Below are 17,765 nucleotides of genomic sequence, written 5' to 3' on the forward strand. Positions count from 1 at the left end.
TTCATTTTAGGCAAAAATACTGAATATAAATTTTCAGGAGGGCTCGGGCCTAAAACTGTATCGAGTGCTACGTGACAGAATTGTAGGCCAGAAGCTAGTGTGACGAAGTTGAAGTGCTAACTAAATTAACAATCAAATTCTAACCAACTAACTCGTTGACTTAGCAAGTTAATTAGCAAAGACTGAAATCCAATGCTCCATAATTAGTTAATTATTAAAGTAAAAATTCAAAGTATGAGTTTGCTAAGCAAACTGGCTTATCAGTCAATCTTGATTTACAAACCTGATCACCAAGTTTGGCATATTCCTTTATTATGTGGTGTTACTTCCTAATATAATTTCTACACGTTCTAAACTTTTGAGCTCTGAAGGAGAGTCATACCATATCAGTGTTAAGTCCTGTTTCTGTGTGCACAGATGCTGCCAAATCTGAATGCTCCTAGCATTCTCTGTATTTATTTCCATACTCTCTTTTGCCCTGTGCCTAGTGGAATAACCTAATTGCTTTGTGAATTGGGTCACTTGTTAAATATATTTTGACTTTGAGTTAAAAGGGCTTTATTCTTGAAGTTATCCAATCAGTATATTTAAATGCTATGTGTTATAATTGTCAGCAAAGTTGAGGCCAATGGAATGAAATGTACAATTGCAGTATGGGTATAAAGTGGCCTGAAGAGTGTTACGATGCCGTGGTAGTATTCTAGCCTACCTCTGGGTCAGAAGAACAGCAGGTTCAATTCCCACCTACCCTAGATGTGTATTAAAATGTGTTCAAGGAGGTGACTGTGAAACAGTGTTTTATATAAAAAGACATTTTCTGGAAGGAAACCATTAATTTTCGTATTTCAGAGACCGAAACTGAACATTTCTATCACTGTGCCTTCTGTGTTCCAAAGAAATTAAAATTGAGGCAACGTGATTGTTAAACCATATCGTTAAGCCCCATCAAAAACAATTGATTGAAAGGGTATGAATGGAACCTTTTCCTACCCATTAGCAGGTAACCCAGACAATCGCCTGAGTACTTAGTTATAGGGAGATAAACCATTAGATATAGTAATTTGGGCTGTGGGAGTCTGTGTATGAAGTACACCTATCCAGATAATACCTAAACACAGAGGAAATACATCTGGAATCCATTGTATGACAGCCATACTTGGGATAACTGGGCATGTGGAAATAGGAGGAGACAGTGCAGGTTGTGTGACAAGCCAGCTAACCTTTTGTGTATTTAAGCACCTGTTTTTCATGCAGATGAGGTGCTGAAATAGAAAGATCCGTTGTGTCTATGTGTCTCTCACTCTGTACACCTTGCAAGTGTTGAAATTTCTCTACAGTTCTTAACTCCATGTGCCACAGAGATTTTTAATAATAACTCAATCCAACACTTGCTATCCTCAAGAGAACAAACAATTTCATTCATCTGTATCTTCAAACGATCTTAATGCTGAACTTGAGAGGATCACCATGTTCAGCCTCGAAGCAGTCAAGTTGCCAACATTCAACAACACTTCTGCTTCACTGGAAATTAAATTGCTTCGTTTATTCTCCCAGGGCAATTGTAAAGTGAGTACAGCGCCAGAGAGATCTGGCATGTACTCGCACAAATTGAAGTTGGCAGCTCAAATTTTAAGATGATTGAAAAGATAGACAGGAGTGGGAAGATTCTGGGCATTTATGAACTGATTTGTAGACTAGGAAAACAAGGATTTTGTGGTAAACCTTTTAAAAACAGTTATGGCACAGAATTTTAGGATGGGCGTAAAGAGAAGGTGCAGAAAAGATTGAAGTGTTTCCAGGAGCAAAGGATTTCATTTAAGCTTAGGTTGGAGACACTGGGGCTGTGCTTCTCAGGTGGAAAGAAAATTGAGAGGATATTTGCTAGTGGTATTCACAATCACGGGATCTAGACAAAAAAGATACTCTTCATTTTTGATGGGTGATGAATGTTAAAAGCCAAAGATTTAAGGTCCTTCGAAAAGTGCTTGGAGTCAGTGGGGAGGGGGAAATAACCTTAATGTAACAAGTAGTTGGGGTCTGGAATGAAGCAAAAGGTGAAGGATTCAGTTTTGGTTTTGATAGCAAATTGGGTTAGTATCTGCAGGTCAAAAATTTTATTGCGCAGTTATAGGCACAAGGCAGTGGACAGAGCTAGTGGACAGAGCCAGCATGGACACAGTGGACCGAATATCTGCCTCCTCTGCTGTGCAGTCATTCTGTGACCCAAGACCCAAGGGGGTGTATTTACTGGAAAGTGCTCAGTTTACATTAAGCAATGTGATAGGTTTGTGCACTGTTTGTAGTCAATTGGACATCTCAAGTCTTTTCTTTCCAGTTGATACCAGTGTTTTGGCTCCATTTAAATATATTTAGACTCAGTTTCTTAAAGCTTTGGCAAGTTCCAGCCTCCTAAAGCATTTCACTGCTGACTGTGTGACACATCCTGTAAACAGTGAGAGCTTGTTTTTCCCTGCTTACTTCTGTTGCCGTCCAAACTGTCACTTACCCTACATTTCAGTTGTGAAGTATTGGTGCTGCACGTTTTAACTATCATACTTCTGTATGGTGTAATTTGTTTTGGTACAGGGTGCTTGAGTTGTGATTTAGCATCTTAAGTTCAATCATTTCTTTGAGTGAACTTGTTGAGATAATGGATGAAATGGTAAGTTTATTTTTTGTTTTTGCACTTACCGTACAGGCCTACTGAATGAGATTTTTCCCTTCTTTCCTTACTTTCTCTCATAAAACTTGATGCTCACTGTAATTGAAAATATTCAATGTGAATTGTCATTCTCAGACGTGAACTGAGGCATGTTATCGTTCTATGGAAAACTGTGTATGTTAATGGAAAATAAGTTTATTTGTTCATTTTAAAAAAGTAAAAGCCTGCAGCTGAAGAATTTGTTTTTCCATATTAGAATGGGAATACTTTGGGATACGTGTGTGGAATCTTGAAGTACATTTGATTCCTTTTGAAAGGAGTCTCTGGACCTGGTCAGGACTCCAAATGATTTATTTTTCTTGTTACTGCAATTGTGTATAAAATCTTTATTTTAAAAATTATAAAATCTAATTTTGTGGGTCGACTTCTGACAGTACAAAGCCCATGCAGCTGAGGCAACTTAAACAGTCTGCTGGGACTGTTGGACCACCTTTCCTTGTTAGCATCAACTGTTTGTGATTGAGTGTGAAGTTGGTATCACACTGTGTGTGTATCGTGTTACAGATGGACTTGTAAAGTTTAATGAGTATATAAGAACATACATAATAACTAGGAGCTGGAGTAGGTCATCCGGCCCCTCGAGTCTGCCCCACCATTTAATAAGATTGTGGTTGATCTTTTTGAGACTCAGCTCTACTTACCCACCCATTCACCATAACCCTTAATTCTTTTGTTGTTCAAAAATTTATCTAGCCTTGCCTTAAAAACATATTTTTGAATATTTCTACTTTCTATGCTAGATAAATGATTGGAATAAAATTTTGTACTCAACCTGATCAGGCAATTTCTGTTATTATGATTGAAATCATCTTGTCCATATCATTACTGGGAGTATGCTGGCTTAGTGTTAGGGACTCCGGTTTGAATCCATCCCCAGGCAATTGTCTGTATGGAGTTTGCACATTCCCTGTGTATCTGTGTGGATTTCTTCCTGGTGCTCTGGTTTCCTGTGTCCAAAGATGTGCAAGTTAGATGAATTAGCTGTGCTGTATTGCATGATGCCTAGGAATGTGCAGGTTGTGGGGGGGGGGTGAGCCATGGGAAGTACAGGGATGGGGTGCCTCTGGGTGGGATGCTGTTTAGAGGGTTGCTATGGACTCGATGAGCTGAATATGATACGGGTGATTTCTCCTGGCTGGGTTTTGCACTAAATGTGTTCTAACACTGCCCTGGCCTGAAGCTGCTTTTAAAAATAACCAGCCTGTTAACACAATTCATCAACTTTGAGCGAAGCTTGGAGAGGCTCATGCTTCCCTAATGCACAAAAGAATGACATAATCAAATTTCTGAAATGGAAATCTGAAATAAAAATTGAAAATTTCTGGAGATGTATAAGGCTAGCAGTATCTATGGAGAGAGTGAGAAACTGTTGATATTTCAACATCTTTGTCACCCATTGTTGAGGAATGTGGAAAGTTGTAACAGTTCTCTCCCAAGGTACAGCAAATTCGATGAGTGTTTCCAACATTTCCCATTCTTATCCTTGTAAATAAAAAGAATGGTGCCCATGTGAGTGAGGTACAACTTGGAGCAAGTCACACAGGGCTTTAACCTGTGTCTCTCAACTGATTAATAAAGAATATCTGAAGTCATTTAGAAGCAAAACACCACAGATGGAAATCTGAAGTCAAAACCCAAAATACGAGAGATGTTTAATAGGTCTAACACCATCTGTAGAGAGAAAAACCAAGTTAACATTTCGAGCCCAGTGACTTTTCAGAACTCAAATTGAACCATGTACACTCAGTAACTGCTTGGTTTGCTAATTTATTCTTAACATTGAAGACAGAAAATAGTGCATGTGCCTGTTTGCTTACCATTAGAATCATAGAATCCCTACAGTGAGGAAGGAGACAAGCTTGGCCCATTGAGTCTGTCTCAAATCTCTGAAAAGCCCACCCCATTCCCTCACTCTCTCGATAACCCCACATTTACCATGGTTAATCCACCTAATCTGGACATTATGGGCAGTTTACCATGGGCAGTCCACCTAATCGGCACAAGCTTTGGGTTGTGGTAGGAAACCAGACTACGCGGAGGAAACCCATGTAGACATGGAGAGAATATACAGACTCCACTCAGACAGTTGCCCATGACTGGAATTGAACCTGCGTTTCTGGCACTTTGAGGTGTCAGTGCTAACCATTGAGCCATCATGCCGCCATCAGAAAAAAAATCTGTTTATATATTTGAAATGAGTTGCGGAATTTCGGTTCTCTTAACAAGGAGCAACAGGTTCCGTTAACTTCCAGACAAAGAACAGACCTGATGAGAGAATGTCAGCATGATCGGATACAAATCTACAGAAGACCTATTTTCGACAAATGAGCATGCCTGCCAGGAATTGTTGAAATGTGCACCTGTCGTGTAATTTGTGAAAGGATAAGTTTAGGGGCCACAAATGGAAGAAAAGCCGCATCTTGGAGTATTGATGTCTTCATTCTTTCCATGTGTGTAACCTAGTTAACCTAGCTTGAAAGTATGCAATTTCTTTGAAGAAAATGAATGACAATGATGATGAATCTTACTAGATAATTCCTGCACCAGTGCTTGTAAATGCGCACATGGGTTGATGTAAATGTGCTGAGTGGGAGATAGTAACCTGTCGGGAAGCATCTTAAGTAACGTAAAAAATATGAACTTGTCACTAGTCCTCTCAGATTGCTTTGGAGCTTGGTGAGAAAGCACACAACTTATCGCAATAACATAAGACTGTTGATGTGAAGTAGCAATGCAGCAAATACAGCAATAGATAAGCTATGCTGTTTTGACCTGAATGCAATGACCTGCTGGATGTACATTCAGTCAGAAGTTGCACAACACTGGGTTATAGTCCAAGGGTTTATTTGAAATCTCAAGTTTTCAGAGTGCTGCTCCTTCATCAGGTGAAGTCTGACTATGTTCACTTAGTGAAGGAGCAGTAGTTCGAATGCTTGTGATTTCAAATAAACCTGTTGAACTATAAGCTCGGTGTTGTGCGACATTGAACTTTGTCCGCCCCAGTCCAACACATCAGAAGTACGCTCACTTCTCATTATTTGCTACAGAGATAGTAGGAACTGCTGATGCTGGAGAATCTGAGATAAAACGGTGTGTGGCTGAACGAACACAGCAGGCCAAGCAGCAACAGAGGAGCAGGAAAGCTTGACATTTCGGGTCGAGACCCTTCTCCAGAAATGGAATTTCTGAAGAAGGGTCCCGACCTGCAACATCAAGCTTTCCTGCTCCTCTAATGCTGCTTGGCCTACTGTGTTCATCCAGCTTCGTACCGTGTTATCTCATTATTTGCTGCCTGTGTACTTGCAAATTTGCCTCTGGACCCTATCCCCCATTATTAACCTTGTTCGCTCTGATTGTGCAGTCCTTTGTGATACATAGGAGTGTTTCACAGGAGCGTTACACAGGAGCTGTAGCTGCAGTTTTTTTGTTAGCCCAGGAAAGTCTCTCTGCATCTGTAATGACTAGGGGCTCTTATGTCACAGTGGTGATGTGCCTTGCTCTGGGCTCAACTCACAACTGCCTTAAAGAGGTGTCTTAACATATCCAGTTCATTATGATAGTGTCTCCACTGCAAAAAGCATATTACCCCCTGCAAAGTGCTATAAGACATCTTGAGGTTGTGACGGGTAGAAAATAAATGTAAGCGTTTTTATTTGAAAGATGCCTGGCATTATGCTTTACCCAAATGTTGTACCAGCAACCCAGCTAACTACTGTTTGGATCTGATTTTCCTCCAAAATATGCAACAAGTTAACATTGTAACTGCCGTCAAAATCCAGCAGAAGTGTTGAAGGCATTTGTACAGTATAGTTTGACAATATTCATGAGTTGTTTTTCCACAGGAAATGACACACTTAGCGGTCAGTGCCGGCCTTCTCTTGTATTAAGGACCCTAGGGATGTAAATCCTGCACTTGGAGAACTGCGAACCAACTAAAAGTTGACAACTCTTCTTTTACATCAGTGCCATTGACTGGTGGTAGCTGATGGCAATGTACTTGTCACAGGCCTGGGGGCATTGCAGGATTTCAGGTCAAAGATGCGTTAGGGTAGGACGGATGAAATTGACAGGGGCAAGGTTAGGAGAGAGTTGAGATGTAGGACTTCAGTATTCCCTCCATGATGCTGTGTCCCAAAACCAAGAATCAACCCTCCCTACATGATGGAACATTCCGATGCACCACACCCCACCCTACAAACCGGAAACTTCCACCATCTAGTGGTGGAAGTGGCAGTACCGGAATTCAGTGCAAGTTCAGAATGCCAGCCAGAATAGGAACGGACACCAAAGATTTTAAAGGCATGAACTCGGGATGCCATTTGTACCTGGGGCAGAGGTTTGAGAGAGGATGTCAAGGGACTGAAGGCAGGGACAGGAATTGGAGGAAGGCCAGAGTGACCGAGTGTCAGGGAAAAAGCATGGGCCAAGGTGTCGAGAGATGACACATGCAGGCCACACAGGAAACCTGTAGGAAGCTGTGTTAAACTGAAACTCTGTATACATGTTTGTCACTATTGTATTAAATAATATTAAACAAAACAAAGTTATGAGTCATCTTTTAATTAGGGAATTGCTGTATGCCAAATCACTGAAAATGTGATCATTTTGAGACATGATTCAATGCATGAACTCCAGAACAAGTGTGCTTCATTTTGCATGAAAACTTAATGCAGCACACCCACTTCTAGTTGGCCAGTCTCATTTCCTACTTTTTGAATTTTATTTAATTTTAACTTGTATCTTTTGAGCCACAGTACTGATTCATCTGTGCTTCATTTCCTCTGACAGACTTTGCTAATGTGCACAAGTGACTTGGAAACCAAAAATGCATGATCGTCAGTTTAGAAGCTTTTATTTTTCTTGTCCAGATTATTGTTAAAAATGCCTTTTTGATTTAACTCTGTAGTTTCACGACCTTAATTTTAGCAAAACAAATTGAAATTTGGCTTAAGCTTTACTTTGTTCAAAATAGTCACATGAATGAGCTTCGAAGATGGCTTTTGAAATGGCATCAGGAGTGCCACTGCTGGACACATGACTCCGTTTAGCAAGAGACAAGTTTGCTTCAAGGTACAAAGTTTGATGTAGGGACCATGGGAATAGCTCTTGTGAGTATTAATTGCAGCATACTTCTGGGAATTTGTCATTTAACCACAGTCACAAGTACGCATGGCTCATGTCCAGCTTCATGAGGGACAGACCCTTTGCTGGTTTTGAGTATAAATCTTCTATGCAATGGGTTGAATATTTATCCAGCTGCATAAAGTGGTTTGTTTAAAACTCCCACAAAGAGGAATCGACCCATGGGACTCCACAATTGATGTGACTGGTGCTACTCATTTCGCAAACTGCACCAGTTTGGTGATTCTTTTGTTTTCCAGCCTTCTGATTTCTGCCTGTACCTTTGAAGAAGAGGATGACTTTCTTCCAAGATGTCCATCTGAAAGAGGCAAGTTATTGTGTATTATATGCTGCCCGTATCAGAGGCGGAGATGGAGGAACCAGACCTGATGTTGAAATGTCCCAGTAGGAGCTATATCTTTGGACTTGGAAGGATGTAGTGGTTGTAAGGAGGTAAAAAAGGTGAACCTTGTAAAATGAGTTCCCTGATTAGACCTGATTAACAGCCCCAATTAGGGACCCCTAGCTGACAGATAAGATGAGAAGTGTCAGAGGTTCTTTTCACTCTGAGGGAGCTGGATCATTGCCAAGACTCTCACTTTATTTATACATGGATGACAGATACGGGCCTCTGTGGAGTTAGTTCAGTTTTTCGTCACAGTAAGGTGTCAAAGTCGGTCACCATCTAGGTTGCCAGACGCTTTGGAGCAAGAACCAGGGCCACACGGGGGGAGGGCTGGGGTGGTGGAGAGGCTACAGCTGTTTGGTGTGCACAGAGGAAGCAATGGGACACTGTCAGCCTTGGAAATCAGTGTCCAAATCATAGCAGGTATTGAAAGCAATGCAGCTGTTTGCCAGAATGACATATCTGCTTCCCCACCTTCACAATGACTGGCAAGTGGCTAATGTGTCAGAGGCAGATTGTGTTGCTGTCATTTGCATTGGTCATGATTGGGATTCAACCGTATGAAGATAGATGATGCCTTGTATGATATTGCAGGAGAAGTGAAGAATGGTGCCGTTATTTATCTCGTGGATATCACAGATACCTGATTAGTTTAACTTGTATGAGTTGTACAATCCATACACAGTTACATTTTTCTTTAGAAACAAGCACACCATGATTGATTTAGGCACAGGCATCAATGGCAAAATTAATTGGCCCATGAAAGACAAACAGGTGAGAGATATTTGAGACTGTTTACAGAGGAGCCCACAAGGGAAAGGAGTCTTCTAGTATCTCCAAAGGACAATTCCACCAATTGTAGATATTAAGGAATTTTTGTATGTATGCTTTAAATGTCCCAAAGTTTTTGGAATCACAATGGAAAGATGGTTAGTGGGTAGGGTGGCAAGTGATCAAAGTGGATAGTGGGATCCAAGAGCCTGGGTGTCAGCTTTGGGAATCTAAGGCCTTGAGGGGGGGCGGGGGATATCAAGTGGTGGGGCAGAATTGGGTCACGGTTGGCTAATGAGAGATTTGGGAGTCAGTTTTGTAGTTACCCAGGAAATGGACTAGGTTTTTCTCTTCAGTAACTATTTAGATAAGTAACTCAGTTGGTGCCTATTTCAGAGGGACCAGGGAAATTCCTCATCTGAAGCTGTAACTTCTTGGGCAGTTTTTTTTAAACTGGTATGGGGACACTGTGGTATTGTGGTAATGTCACTTAAGTAGTAATTCAGAGGCCCAAACTAATCCTCTGGGGTCATTGGCTAAATCCCCTTGTGGTAGCTGGCGGAACTTAAAGTTCATGAAAATCTGTAATTGATAGCTAGTTTCAGTAATTGTGACCAGAAAGCTATTAACTGGTTCTCACAAAAAAGCCAGGCTCACTAAATTGCTTCAGAGAAGGACATTCGCTACGTGTGATTGCAAACCCATAGCAACGAGTTTGATTCTAACTGCCCTCAAAATCAGCTTAGCAAGCCACTCAGTTCAAGTGTCATTAGGGATGGGCACCAAATGCTGACCTTGTCAGCAATGCTCTGACCCCATGAAAGGGGAAAAAAAAATGAAAACTTCCAAGAAGTCCTGTAGTGCTATTTTCTAGGACATCTGTCATCTTTGATGGACTGGATACCAGAAGACCTCGGCTGCCATTTCACCATGTTAGGGGACTTAACGTATGACTTGGCCTGCTCCTCTGCTGCACTGTCTATCTCTATCTGGCGTAGGGTATGGTACCCCACTTTTCCAATGCCAGACCACTTTAAGTATTGCATGCCCTGCCATGGAATCTCACTCGGGTATAAGTGCTGGAGAAACTTGGGTGTGGCAGATAGAAACATAGTTAATGTCTCGAGTCCAGCGACCCTCTGTCAGAAATGATAAAAGGTCACTGTGCTAGAAATATTAACTCTTTTCTTAAGTACAGTTTTTCACCACCTCTTCAACAAAGGTGTTTTACTTGATTACAATTCTTATAAGCAGACATTCAGTTTGTACAGTCACTCTTTGGCATGCATTCTCCTAGTTTGTAGTCCTTACTGGCACAGACTCTTAACTGTGCTGCATTTCCAAATGCCTGCTGCAGTGAGTGGCCATGTGTTGGGAGTTATCCTGTAGAAAACCATTGTACAGGCCATCTAAGCATAGCTAACCTAGTTTGGGTCTTCCCATATGCACACATTTTGCATCTGGTGATCAAGTGTGGGCATCTACCCTGATTTTAGTTTTGACACCACTGTGCCTCAACAAAGAAAACAAAAGGAACCAAGGCTGACTGTACTACACTTAATGACAGTGAGATAACATAGTTGCAATTTGAAGAAACTGTGTCATTTAAGAGATGTGTTTAGACCTGTATCTCTTGCAGAGGGCTATTGTCACAGTGGCGCTAATCATGTCTCCTTCACATAGGTAGTTGGTAAACAGCTTTTGAGTTCTTGAGTGTTCTTCTTGAGTGGGTGGAGTCAGTGCTCTGAAAGACCCAGGAAGGTGCTTAGTTGGTTCAGAAGGTTCCTGCTGGCTGCTGCAACCAGAAGCTTCATTTGTCTCCTGCTTGAGTGAAGTTAAAAATCAACAGGGACAGTTCTTTTTCTTTTGGTGTCTCTTTCTTCTGGATTGGAGAGAAACGCAAGAATCATAACTGTTTTGCTGAATTGCGTTTTTGCACATTTGCCATCACAATTTATTTTGTTGTTTTGGTAATCTTTTGTCATTCCTTAAAACTTTCTGAATCCTCTGCTTTACCACTAATCTTTGCCACCCATTATCTCACTTGGGTATACCTTTGTGGGCCATGAGGTTTTATCAAAATAGCTGCCATTGTTCCTGAAGTGTTTGCAGCTAAACTCTTCTCTGTCCACTCCAGTTTGCTCATCCCTAATTCCTTTGTAATTACCCTTATTTAAGAATAGCATAAGTGACTCTGAGATCAGTTTCTCTCCCTCTCTCCCTTTCTCCCTCTCTCCCTCTCTCCCTCTCTCAATAGTAAATTCTACATTGTTAGGGTCACTGATTTCTAGGGGATTATTTTTACCTTGCAGTCATTTATGAAGAACTCCGCCTGCCTGGAGGAGTGCAGCTCAAATAACACTCGAAGTTTGACAGCATGCATGACAAAGCAGTCCATTTGATTGCCATCACATCCACTTCCTTGTCCACCGACACTCAGTAGCAGCAGTGCATGCTATGTACATGGTGCACTGTTTAAAAAAAAATTCACCTTAAACAGCATCTTCCAAACTGACATCTACTTCCAAATAGAAAGATGAGGGCAGCAGATACATGGGAATACCACCACCTGCAAGTTCCCCTCCAAATATCGCCATTCCTTCCCTTTTGCTGAGTCACAATCTTGGAATTCCCTCAGTGCATTGTGGGTCAAGCTACTGTGGTTCAAGTAAGCAGCTCACCACCTTCTCAAGGGATGTTTTGATACTGGTAATAATTGCTGTCCAGCCAGTGATGTCCATGACCTATAAGTGAATTTTAAAAAAAACTCCAGCCCCTGCAACACCCAGTCATCATGGAGTCCCTCTGTGCACCAGTGGTTGTCCAATGAGTGTTCCCAACCTGAAATCACAGTGCATTGATGTCCTTTTCACATCTAAGAAACAATCGAACTTAATGCACTTAGTCAAGGTCCTGTTGCTGTTATTTTCTAGTGTTTTACCTCCTGTCCTTTCTGCAAAAAACACTGCAACAATGTTGTGTTCTGTCCGTGTTCTTGAAAAGTTTGATTCTTCTGGTATGTTTTTGCAGAACTGTTGTCCCTTATAGGGCACCATGTAGCCACATATTGAGGGAGCAGTAGAAGTGGAGAGGGTGGATGCTGATTGTACATGGAATCCCAGGCAAAAGATTTGGTGGTCATAAGTAGTCTGGCCAGTTGTAGTATCTTCCATGACTATGCTACTCGAGTGGAAGTGATGAAAACTAAATAGTGTGCTCCAAAAGTATTAAATATGAAGCAGTTCCACTGCTTGTTTTTGCTGAACAAAATATATTGCATATAATTATTACAAAGCAGTAGCCCTATCTCTGAAACTGAATTATTTAATACACTTTAAATGACATCAGTTCTTTTGTGTGTTATAGATTATTAATGAAAAAATATGTAGCAAAATGTTTGATAAAAATGGCACTAGCTTGGGGATTGGATAGGTTGCCAGTAGAAAAGGAAACGCATTTATTTAAACTTGAATCTAATTTCTGTTCAGATGAGAGCATATTGCGTTAAGTTTAATGGCTGCAGAACTGTGAAGTACTTTAAAGGACCTCATAATAACTTCCCCATATAACTTAAAAGGAATTTGTTCAGAATGATTGTCAAAAGTTACATTTGAGGAACGCTTACAGAAAAGCTCTTCTGTGCTAACTGATTTAATGGCTTGATATTTTAATGAAGTGTTGAAAAACAAAATTAAAATGAGACACAAAGTCAATAAAGACTTCACAATGCCCAGCCCTCGAGTACCAAGAAATACCTGGCTCAGGCTGTTTTTATTTGCTCTAATGGTGGAAATAATGTGCACTTCAGAAATTGAGGTTAAAGATCATTATGTTCTTCCCGCTGTAATTTATATAACCCCACCTAAACACACTCCTCATGTCAGCAAAAGCGAAATAACCTGTCCAAATCAGAATAAGCACATACTGAACATGAAGTTGTAAGAATTTTTTCTTAATTTTAATGATCTTTCACTTCTTTGTACATAACCTTAAATGGTGCTAAGTAAAAACTAGAATAACATCAATGATGCACAAGTACAGTGTGTGTTTTTTCACTTGTTTAGATCGAACTGAATAGTAGTTGAGTCCTGCAAATTTCTTCTTCCTCATCTTCCATTCAGAGATCGTTAATGATCTCCACAGTTATAATAAAAATAGCACAGGCTAATTCTTCATGGGAAGCATAAATAATACTGAAATGATGGCCTTATTTCATGTAGTGCCACGAATCTGTCTCCGTTTGGATACGAAGAAGATTAACAGCAGCCAAGAATGGCAAAGAAACCCCAAGTCAGAAATGGTGGATTACAGTGAGGTCATATGATTGCTAAATGTCTATTACCTTGATCTCTGTGTGTAGTGCTGCATAAACATGAAGGACACTGGTGAATTGCCATCTACAGAATGAGACCTGTAGTCACTAGCAATGCCAGCGTGTTGCTATCAGTATTGCTGAATGACAATTGACATTGAATGGTTTGGTGATCTGCTTGTCTCGGGAGACTTGTGGAATTGCAGTTTGCACTTGGTAACATGTATTACAGACATTTTGTTGTAATATGTAATTGTATTCAATCTGTATGGGTTGCGCCAAACAGCTAGAGGGTTTTTCTTAAATCTGTAGAATGCCCAAGGCTCAGGACTTCTATTCATCTACCTGTGTAGACGTTGCAGCTGTTGGGGAATGTCGCAGGGCATTCATCAATGTTAAAGACTGTGAAGATCCAAATTCCTCCTCCTACCGCTGCAAAAACAAACCATCACTGAGATAATCATTTTCAAGGAGTGCATGCGTTTGTACTTTGTATTTCACAGTGGCAGTATAAGTGGTTGATTTATCAGATGATGTCCCATAATCCTTGTGTTTTGCAGGAATGGAAAGGCCTTACAGAGATCAAATGATATGACCATTATTTTTCTTAGGCTGATATTGGTTACTTAATAATGGCGAAGCTTTGAGGGGAGGTGTATTATCTGAGTAGTAAAGAGAGAGAGTGTCAAAAGTGTTTTGTATTCAGCCTGAGCAGCTATAACAGGCCAATGAGACAGTGGTTTAACTTTTTCCTGCGAGGGGTAGCATTTCCTTTGGTATTCTGCGTTGGTGAGTTTGCATAAATGGTATGTTAGAAGCTAGGTCAGTGGATCAGCTGCCATGAACGCACACCGTTCAGTTTTTGTTTCCATTGAATATTAAATTGGAATAACCAACATCAACCGGTGTGCAATAGAGGGAGCTTGTTCTCTTATTACTCTCACTTTTTTCTCTTGTTCTTCTATCAAATTATTCTCTATCTAGTATGCTTTAGACAAACTAATAATTTATGGCTTTTCTGCAGCATAGTATATATGGCAGAATGAAGCAGGCATATTTGTTTGCAACCACCGAAATAAGACAATAACTATAGTTGGAAGAGACTACAGTTGCTTGCCACGTCAACTTTTCTTAATCAGTTATGCTCCATTGCATGATTTTCTTTCCCTTTTTAATATTGCTATTTTCTTATTGTTCCGTGAAGGCTATCAATTTACATAAAACAATGAGTGGAAGTATTGTATGCTACACTTGGCATTAACAATGAAAGTATAATACCCATTTAATTTATACTATGCTTTTCTCTTGTTAACTGGGTTGGCACACCATGAGTTTTCCCTTCTGACTGGTTGGGTGGATAAATTGAAAAATTTAGTATAGAGGCTTTGTGATAATTACTGTGTATTTCTGATTCTGCTGGTCACCTGCTTATTGAAGCCCATGTTAGTTTTCTACATGCCAAGATCATGCTAATTTTAATTCACTTCTTGTATTGGGACTTGTCAAGTTATTTCTTTGGTGCTGCTATCAAGGGACTGAGAAAAACTTGGGAGTTACCATCATGTTCTAAAACCTCTACCCACGTGTTGCTGGAAATTGATTTATTGTTGTCATGTGTACCAAGATACAGTGAAAATCGTTAGCATGTCTGCTGCACAAGCAGATTGTACCATACGAAGTGCATCAGAATCACAGAACACCATGCAGAATACAGTATTACAGCTGCAGAAAAGGTACAGAGAAAGAGATCCAAATGAACGTTTGTGTGGTCCATTCAAAAGTCTGATAACAGGCGGGGAAAAAGCTGGTTTTGAGTCCAGTTGTCTTCAAATGTTTATATCTTCTGCCTAACAGAAGGATAACTGGGATGGAAGTGGTCTTTGGCACAGATGGAGTTCATGGATGGAAGACTGGTTTCTGTGATGGACTGGGCTGTGTTCACAACTCTGTAGTTTCTTCTGGTCTTGGGAAGAGCAGTTGCCATAAACACACTGTGTGGTGCATCCAGATAGATGTCCCACAGAAAGTATCCTATGCTCCTTTTGGTCATGCTGAATTTCCTTAGCCTCCTGAGGAAGTAGAGATGTTGTGGTGCTTTGACTGTTGTGTCGATGTGGGTGGACCTGGACAGATTGTTAATGGTTCAGGAACTTGACACTTTCACGTTCTTCACCTCAGCACCATTGATGCAGGTGAGAAAGTGCCCTCCACTCTACTTCCTCTAGTCAATGACCAGCTCCTTCATTTTGCTGACATTGGTGGAGAGATTGTTGCCTTTACACCATGCAGCTAAGCACTCAATATCTTTCCTGCACACTCTCTCATCATTTGAGGTCCAACCTACAACGGTGGTGCTGTCAGCACACTTATAAATGGAGCTGGTTCAGAATCTGGTTGCATTGTTATGAGTGTATAAGGAGTATAGTCAGGTACTGAGTATGTAGCCTTGTGGGCCATCAGTATTGAGGATTGTGGTAGAGGTGGTGCTGTTGGGTATTCTTACTGATTGACTTCTTGGACCACAATCTTGTTACAGAGCAGGGGAGCTGAGACCTAGTCTCAGTTTGGAGGTGAGTTTGTTTGGAATTATGCTGTTGAAAGTGGAACTGTAGTCAATAAGTCTACTGAAAGTCTAATATTTGAAATGGCTTTAGATGTTTAGATTTTACTACAGATCATAAGTGCTGCCATTTTCAGCTCTTCACATTGTGGTGACTTTTCCACTTGGCACAAAAACATATACTTGACTTCTCATCTCCAATTTTAGACCGTGTCATTAACTGCACTAGTCCCTGGACCACTTAACTTTGTGGCTTATCTCTGTAAAATCTGTTGTACCTTCATCTTTTGAATGCAGGTGACCTCTCACTCCTGTACTAATGTTATCTTTATTAAACAGAAATATCAATCACTTTTTTATTTCTAGCTTCCTATGCTTCTGTAATGCCAGGGACCCATGACTGTTTAACACCCAGCTTTGGCCACCCTACAGCCACACCTTTGAAATGCTTATTAGGTCATAAGCATTTACTTCTGTTTGTGTTATCAATTTACTTCTGTTTGTGTTATCAGTTTACTTGTGTTGTTATGAACACTCATATATTCAGGTACCGAGCAGTGCAGAGTCTTTAATTCTCACTTCTGGTATTCTTGCAAACTCTGTTCTTAACTGCTTGAGCCCTTTTTGTATGCTGTTCTTTCCTGCCTGATTCTGATTATCATTAGCCATATCTCTAACCAGCTGTAATAGTTTATCCTTTGGCACCCCCTTGCTACACGATTTGCTGGAACCTTGGCCCCCACAATGGTTCAGATGAAAACTGTGTCTCAATTGTAAAGATCCCACTTTCTCCACAGCTACTTTTGCATCAGTCTTTGAGCTATACATTGGACTGTAGTCTTATTTACTGTCTGCCAATTTGCTCAAAGCTTAAGTTGTCATCTAGAGGTTGATTATGACCTTATGTAGTTCTGCTTTTTTGTTGGGCATTTAGCTAGTCATAATCCTCAAATCGAGCCCCTCTCCTAGTCCTGTCATTTCTGGATCCAGTTGTTGTGGCCCACGAGGTTCCAAACCTTGGGACCAGCTAGATGGCACAAGCCTGTGTCTTTTCACCTGGGTATGCTCTCCCTTACCCACTACTATATTCCTGTTTAATCCTTACAAGCAAATATATCTTTGCATAAATGCAAGTTTGTTGATCCATGTTGCAGCTCCAGCTTGTTAATGCTGCGGAAAGGCTGCCAACATTATCGAAGACCCATCGCACCCCGGTATTGATCTCCTACAGTCTCTTCTATCAGGCAGAAGACACAGAAGCCTGAATGCGTGCGCAAGCAGGTTCAGGAACAACTTCTTCCCAGTAGTTATCAGACTGCTGAATGGATGCCCTTGCCTCAAATAGCACTGATGTTGCTAACATTGATCTTGCCTAGCGCATGCCCTGTGAAAAGTAACCTCCTGTGCCTCTGTCTAAGTCCTTTTTGATCTGTACATCCTTATTATGATCTGCCTGTGCTGCTTGTAAATGAAGCTTTTCTCTGTACTACGATACATGAGGCAATAAATCAATCAAGCAGTCAGCCTAGTGGACAACTGCAATGATTGAGGCCTCCTCCACTTCCACCTTCTCTGGTGTCCACTAGTGCACGTACAATATTACTGCAGCTTATCACCTGCCCAACCATTCTTATTGCATTTAAATTAATTATAATTCTGAGCTAATTTTAATTAATGCCTCTAGTAGTATTTGTGTTTATATTATTTTAATCAGTTTGGACATACTTTGACCACACTTCTGGGTCAGGTGGAGCTTGAAGCTGTCAGAGATAGCGTCACTACCACGGTCCCCAAACCTGTTTGTTTATATTCCAATTTTAGTTAACATTGTACTTGATTGTTAATCCTTTACTTTTACAAGAGAAAATGCTCT

General features: G+C 40.7%; 1 protein-coding gene and 1 pseudogene across 10 annotated transcripts in view; both read left to right on the forward strand.

The window, feature by feature from the left end:
- The window catches only part of sgms1b (sphingomyelin synthase 1b), a 158,173-nt gene that overhangs the window by 114,505 nt on the left and 25,903 nt on the right, over positions 1-17,765 (forward strand). Inside the window, exon 1 of one of the 10 annotated variants that reach the window (XM_048551314.2) lies at positions 2,579-2,662. The exons of the other annotated variants lie outside the window; for them this stretch is intronic. The gene's annotated coding sequence lies outside the window, so the exon portion shown is untranslated. Of the gene's footprint in view, positions 1-2,578; positions 2,663-17,765 lie in introns of those variants that run through there. 10 annotated transcript variants of the gene reach the window in all.
- On the forward strand, positions 8,703-9,118 carry LOC125461930 (thioredoxin-like protein 4A; annotated as a pseudogene).

Source organism: Stegostoma tigrinum, chromosome 20 (genome assembly GCF_030684315.1).
Source record: "Stegostoma tigrinum isolate sSteTig4 chromosome 20, sSteTig4.hap1, whole genome shotgun sequence".
Lineage (NCBI taxonomy): Eukaryota > Metazoa > Chordata > Chondrichthyes > Orectolobiformes > Stegostomatidae > Stegostoma > Stegostoma tigrinum.